This window comes from Trachypithecus francoisi, unplaced genomic scaffold, assembly GCF_009764315.1.
Source record: "Trachypithecus francoisi isolate TF-2019V2 unplaced genomic scaffold, Tfra_2.0 Lachesis_group1, whole genome shotgun sequence".
NCBI lineage: Eukaryota > Metazoa > Chordata > Mammalia > Primates > Cercopithecidae > Trachypithecus > Trachypithecus francoisi.
The window spans coordinates 167,042,578-167,049,353 of record NW_022681454.1 but is presented as its reverse complement, the minus strand read 5'-3'; the positions used below and the strand labels follow the sequence as shown (position 1 = coordinate 167,049,353).

Here is a 6,776-nt window from a genome sequence, read left to right as displayed (position 1 = left end):
GTTCAGCCATGATTTAAATCCTTAGGACCAATTCCAAGCTAAGGCAAGAGGTATTCACACCCCATCAGCTCCATTGTCTGAGATCTCAGCTTCAAATGACCATTGCTGCTCATCACTCTGCTCTAAATGAAAGTGTGATTTTTTTTTCTTGAGATGGAATCTTGCTCTTGTCACCCAGGCTGCAATGCAATGGCACGATCTCTGCTTGCTGCAACCTCTGCCTCCTGGGTTCAAGCGATTCTCCCACCTCAGCCTCCCGAGTAGCTGGGATTACAGGCATGTGCCACCATGCCCAGCTAATTTTTTGTATTTTTCATAAAGATGGGGTTTCACCATGGTCTTCAACTCTTGACTTCAGGTGATCCACCTGCCTTGGCCTCTCAAAGTGCTGGGATTACTGGTGTGTGCCACCGCATCAGGCCAAGTGTGATGCTTAATAAACCCTTTTGTGTACTATGGAGAAGAGATCAAGGTAGGAGAATGCTAATAGCACTAGAGTTATGGATTCTAGTCCTAGAATCCATTTACTAATTTGGGTACCTTCAGGAGAGCATGTGTTTTTGTTGTCTCTGTTTCTTCACCTGATTGACATGGAATAACTCAGGCTTTGACTCTCTCCCTGGGCTTCCTTGAGATTTCATGACACAGTTAATGAGGAAGAGCTTTGTAAAGCGGAAAGGGCCCTAGTATGTCACATGTCATGAAGATGGTGACTTGCAACAGTTAGAAATTCAATGGAAAAGGAAGGAAACTATATGGGATAACCTATTGGGCATACATTAATTTTAGAGAGATGGCATCCTTAAAATCAGTAAACTCTTGGATGCCTATCAACCCAAACTTATTAAGATCTTCTTGCAAGAGCTACCTCAGAAACTATTTCCTTCTGACCTCTTGTTCAACACACATAGTGGAGGTTAAGGGTATTACTTTGATTCAACAAAGCAAACAAGCAAATTTTGCATGATACCTTCAAAAAAAGCCAATGGACAGAGGTAGTATTTAAAAGCACGAGAATTGCTTGAACTTGGAAGGCAGAGATTACAGTGAGCTGAGATCGTGCCACTGCACTCCAGCCTGGGTGATAAAGCAAGACTCTGTCTCAAAAAAATTAAAAGGTAAAAATAAATAAAATAAAATGGTACCACTGTAGCAATACTCCTCTTTACTATTTTAGTAGGCCATTAGAGATAGAGTTGAGGCCCATTCTTTAGTCAGTGGTCTCTTGAACTTCATGAGGAGAATGTGTTATCTTCTTGGTAAAGTCAGAACTTTTGAGAATAACCCTAAAGCTCTGTGACAGAATTGGAGGAATAAAATTCAGGCAGCTTTCTGAATGGAGCTAACTTGTGGGGCTGCTCACCTCAGCAGATGGGTCTCAGTTTCAATTTCAGCTTTGCTACTTAGCTCTTATATGCTCCTGGTCCAGTAACTAAACTTCAGTTTCCTCATCTATATAATGGGAACAACAAAGCATTCCTTATACTAGATGCTGGCTTACTCTTATTCCCTTTCCTCTTAGTTCCTCTCAAAAAACCAGGATAACTAGGAGATCAGAGGCTGTTGATATGTACACTGGATCTTAAGGAATCTGTGCCTGACTTCTAGTGTCCTTGGAGGTCCAAAGAGAGCTTAAAGCTGATTCAGAGACATTTCTTGGAGAAACAGCTTCAAAAAATATGTCAGATGGGACTATATTGGATAACGTCAAACCAAAGAGAGGCAAAATTGTGATGTGGGCAAAGTATGTCTTTAGCTCCTCCCCTCTCCTACTTTCAGTTCCCTTCTCTCTCCTGGTTAGGTGTTCTTTCTTGGACACCGAGGATCCCTTTGCTGCTTGGGATGTCCTGGGTCAGGCATTTCCCCTCTGGAGAGGCCCAATGACCCAGACTGGGTCTCGCTTCTCATCTTTCTTATGTCTCAGCTAACCTCATCATACTCTTGTTATGCATGGAACTACTCTGAGTTGAGGGTCTTCTCAAAGAAGATCTGATAAGGCAATTTACCCAGAGGTTAAATCGCTAGTGAGGTTTTTTGGGTTTCCCTATCTGAGAGTCTGAGAGAATCTGCAGTTCCTCCTGCAGGAAGTTTTAAGGCTAAGGCACAGTCAAGGAGCCCTTTTAATATCCTTCATAATCCCCATCCTGAATCCACATGTAAAAAGCCAAAGAAGCAAAGTAACCAATCGCTAGTAGTGCTTGCTATCAGTATGAGATCCCAGTGCTGCCCCGTGCTGTCATCTAATCACTGCCCAATACAAGTCATCTGAGCCACTAGCACAGAAAGGTTCTCTAAGATATTTGCAATGGCTCAGGAACACCCAGGATCAAGCTCCAGAGATGAGTCTTTGCGGACTTTCAGCTTCAAAAAAAATATCCGGAGTACAGGCTTGATATGGTTTGACTCTGTGTCCCCACCCAAATGACATCTGGAATTGTAATCTCCACATGTCAAGGAAAAGACCTAGTGGGAGGTGATTGAATCATGGGGGTTTCCGTCATGGTTTTCTCATGATAGTGAGCAAGTTCTCATGAGATCTGATGGTTTTGTAAGTGGCAATTTCCCCTGTGCTTGCTTTCTTCCCTGCCACCTGGTGAAGAGGTGTCTGCTTCCCCTTCACTTTTCACCATGATTGTAAGTTTCCTGAGGCCTCCCCAGCTATACAGAACTGTGAGTCAATTAAACTTCTTTCCTTTATAAATCACCCAGTCTCAGGTATGTCTTTATAACAGTGTGAAAACAGACTAATACAAGGCTAATTTGGAAACAATTTTTTAATCAGTTTAAACAGTTTTTTTCTCAACAAACTATATAATGTGTGACTATTCCACCTACAGGAGAGGCATATCTCAGCTTCTCTGCTTTTCCTATTCTATTCTGCTTTTCCTATTCCTATTGCTAGGACAGACAAAACTGAGAAGGAGCATGCAGGGGGAATTATCTCAGCACCTAAGATCTTTCCAGTTGAGAACACTCAAAAATGTCACATGGCAGAATAAAATCACCAGTGAATGAAGCTATTGAGAAATACAGCCCACCTCAACATAATTCTCACAGAAGTCACAGCATGGGAAGGAGGTGTGGCATGTGCCTGGCTAGCCTTGGCATGGACGATAGTAAGCAGACCAGGTAGGAAGTGTAATCTTCATAAAAGTTCAGGAGAGAGACATTCAAGCAATTCAAGCCGCGTTTTTGGAATGCAAGAGCCAAGAGGCCAGTGCCAGAGCAGCAAGGTCTGGTACAGACAGAGACATAATGACTTTGTGACAAGGCCAGCTATGCCCTGGGAGACAAAGAGATACAAACCAAACAAAAAAAAAAAGATTTATCATGTATGGTCTGCAGAAAAGCCTTATCATCTGTCACATTCGGGTATTTTCAGTCACACTTGCATACAGGGATAGCCACAGTGTCAACAGTATCATCCTTGACTACAAAGGATGACAGTGACAAATCTCAGAGTCCTTTGAATTTGAAGATAACATTGTTCACTACTGCGAATGCCAGACTTTTATTGTCAACAGAGCTTCTCAAGTTATTTTTGCCTGCAACAACTTGTATTAGATCACACGCCTCTTTCAGCTGCTTCCCTGAGATGTGTTATAGTGAAAGTGAGGGTGTTGTCAGCAGTAACATGTCCTACATTGCCTAAATGACCACTGAAATTGGAGTTCCCAAACGTACACTGGAGACCTCTCACTTTGTTAGCCTCTCCACTTCAGCCTGTCTCTGTGACTCCCTTGGGAACTTAGCAACTTTGCAAAATGCTATCTCATTCTTTATTCTGGAAACTGAAAATCTTCCAAAAGAATACTTTCTGAGACTCTTTAAACACATGGTCCTAAACCATTCCTGTAGAGATTTTGGAAGAACCTGTACAAGGAGGCTATTGTATGCATATACAAATAAATGACACAACTCAATGGTTTAATACTACCTGCCAAGTTAAACTACTGCAGAGCAGCTGTGCATATTTAAAATGATGCCTGGCACAACTAGAGATCCATAAATCATCAGCTGCATACTTTCATCCAATTAAGAGAGTTAAGTAAGAAAAAATCCACAAATTAAGATGTGTGTAAGGACATGGATGACATCGTCATTCCTCTCTGAATGCAAAAATAAATAAAAATAAAAATAAATCCTAGGCTAGAGTTACTTTTCTAGGGACACAACTTTTCCCGTGTTTCAAATCCTGGCATAAAACCTTGTTCGCAGAAGGGTCATTTCAGGCTTGTCGGTTTTCTTTCTGTAAATACTAGAGCAAAACAGAAGTAATGACTTAAACTGAAAAGCAATCCTTCAACAAGACAGGATGGGTAAGCCAGGATCCTAAGGTTTTCCTGGGACAATGATAGCCATTTCATAGGACTGAAGCACTGTCTCTATACAGTGAATCCCTTTGTTCTGGTTTGTCTGTAGCACAAAGATGTTCAAGAGGATGGCAGATGGCCAGGCCAGCAGATGCCTCATTCCAACTCCGGCTGGCCTTGGGTTGATAGGTTTGGCTAGAGAAGCCAGAGGAAACTAAAATGAAGAGAAGTTGCATTATTATAATTTGGGTCGCTGTAGGATAAGGTGATCCACCATCCTGATTGTCTTTTTTATTTTGAGACAGAGTTTCACTCTTGTTGCTCAGGCTGGAGTGCAGTGGCGCTCCATTGGAAACTCTGCCTCCCTGGTTCAAGTGATTCTCCTGCCTCAGCCTCCCGAGTAGCTGGGATTACAGGTGCATGCCACCACGCCCAGCTAATTTTGTATTTTTAGTAGATACAGAGTTTTACCATGTTGGCTAGGTTGGTCTCTAACTCCTGACCTCAGGTGATTCGCCTGCCTTGGTCTCCCAAAGTGAGACCAAGGATTACAGGGATTAATTAACACAAATAACTACAGAAGTTCTTATCCTCCTGACAACTGTCATGCTTTGGTACACAGCAGAAGTACTTTATATGTGCTTCTCATTTTGTGTCACAGAATATTAAAAACGTGTACACTATGCTCGCTTCAGCAGCACTTACACTAAAATTAGAAACTAAAAGTGAGCCACTGCACCCGGCCAGATCCTGATTGTCTTGTTCAGATAATTGAAACTATTCTTTTTTTGATGTGCACCACAATTTGATACGTGGTAGTTTCTCAAGCCTTGTTTACAATGCTGTATCTGAAAACAAATCAGTGAACTTTGTGTTCCTGTTTCATCAAAATCCATCGATCCATCTTGCACAAATGTTGACATATTACAATCGCAATCATTAATAACAATATCGCTGATCTCATCCGAAATGTCTCTAAGTATTGGGAAGCTGTAATGCAATGAATGTTTGTGTCTTCCTAAAATTCACATATTCAAATCCTAATCCCAGTGTGATGGTATTTGGAGGTGGGACCTTTGGGAGATAGTTAAGTCATGAGGTGTAACTCTCATAAATGGGATTAGTGGCATTATAGGAAGAAACCAGAAAGCTAGCTAGACCTCTTTTCACGATGTGAGGACACAGCAAGAAGGTGGCTGTCTATAAATCAGGAAGAGAGCCCTCATCGAAAACCCTGCGATGCTAACACCCTGATCGTGGACTTCCAGCCTCCAGCACTGTGAGAAAAAAATGTCTGTTGTTAAGCCAGCTGACCTATGGCAATTTGTTATGGCAGCCTGAACTGCCTAAGACAGAAGCTATGAAGCTCACAGTGGCAGATAAAAATTTTCTAAAATTCATATTTTCACTTGTAAACTCAAGATTTTATCACTGACAACATTCCTTGAAGTGACTGTTCATTTTAGAGAAAATATCTGCCAAAATTCAATCCAAATAACAATAGTCCATCAGTCATTCTTTCAAGTAAAGATGGCAGTCTATGAAAAAAATGAGGCTTATTAAGCTCATAACACAAATAAGCACAAAAAGTTCTTATCCTCCTGACAACTGTCTTGCTTTAGTACACAGCAGAGGTACTTTATATGTGCTTCTCATTTTGTGTCACAGAATATTAAAAACATGTACACTGTGCTTGCTTCAGCAGCACTTATACTAAAATTGGAATGACACAGACAAGCAGGACTCCTGCACAAAGATGACATGCAAATTTGTGCAGAGTTCTATATTTTGCTTTCCTTTTCTAATGTTTATGGGTATGGAAACTGAGCTGTGATGAGTGAGGTAACTTGCCTAACTGAGAAACCTTCTTGCTTCAAATCCTACTCCCAACTCCTCCTCCAAAACCAAAACAGATATATATTCAAGGTTGAGATTTAATAAAAGCAATAATTTTATTGATTCTTTCACGACCATTCTTCATTAAAATTGGCTTTTTCCCCCTTGAGTGCATAGCATCAAAGAATGCAGTGACTATTAGTAGAGTTAGGTGTCGCTGTCTTGTTTCATGCTAAAGTGCCAGCAGTTTTAACCAGTTTTGCACCATCAATGCAAACATCAACTAAATGAAAAAGGCAAATACATAATGTCTTAGTATTATTACAAAATGGTTTTGATCTCATAGACCCTCTGAAACCTAATGCTTACGTTGGAAGCAGGGTCATCATAAAGAAAATAAATGATTATTAGCATTCCCAGGGACACAAAAGGGGAACTATTACCTTATACTTCTGTATCATCTGATCCTTTATGATTTTTGTAGTTCTAAAAAAATGAACAAATAATATACCTGGAAGTGTCTTCATTAAAAAGGGGGAGGGGGCCTGAATGATGTCTCAAGAACTTATCATGTGAACCCAAATCTCCTTAAAATTCTCCTTAAAGGCCAGGTGCAGTGGCTCACGC

General features: G+C 40.9%; 1 non-coding gene across 1 annotated transcript; it reads left to right on the top strand.

The window, feature by feature from the left end:
* Positions 1–6,002: 6,002 nt before the first annotated feature.
* LOC117086469 lies at positions 6,003–6,104 on the top strand. Its single transcript, XR_004438378.1, has one exon. It is a non-coding gene; the product is annotated as a U6 spliceosomal RNA (small nuclear RNA).
* The last annotated feature ends 672 nt before the right edge of the window (positions 6,105–6,776 follow it).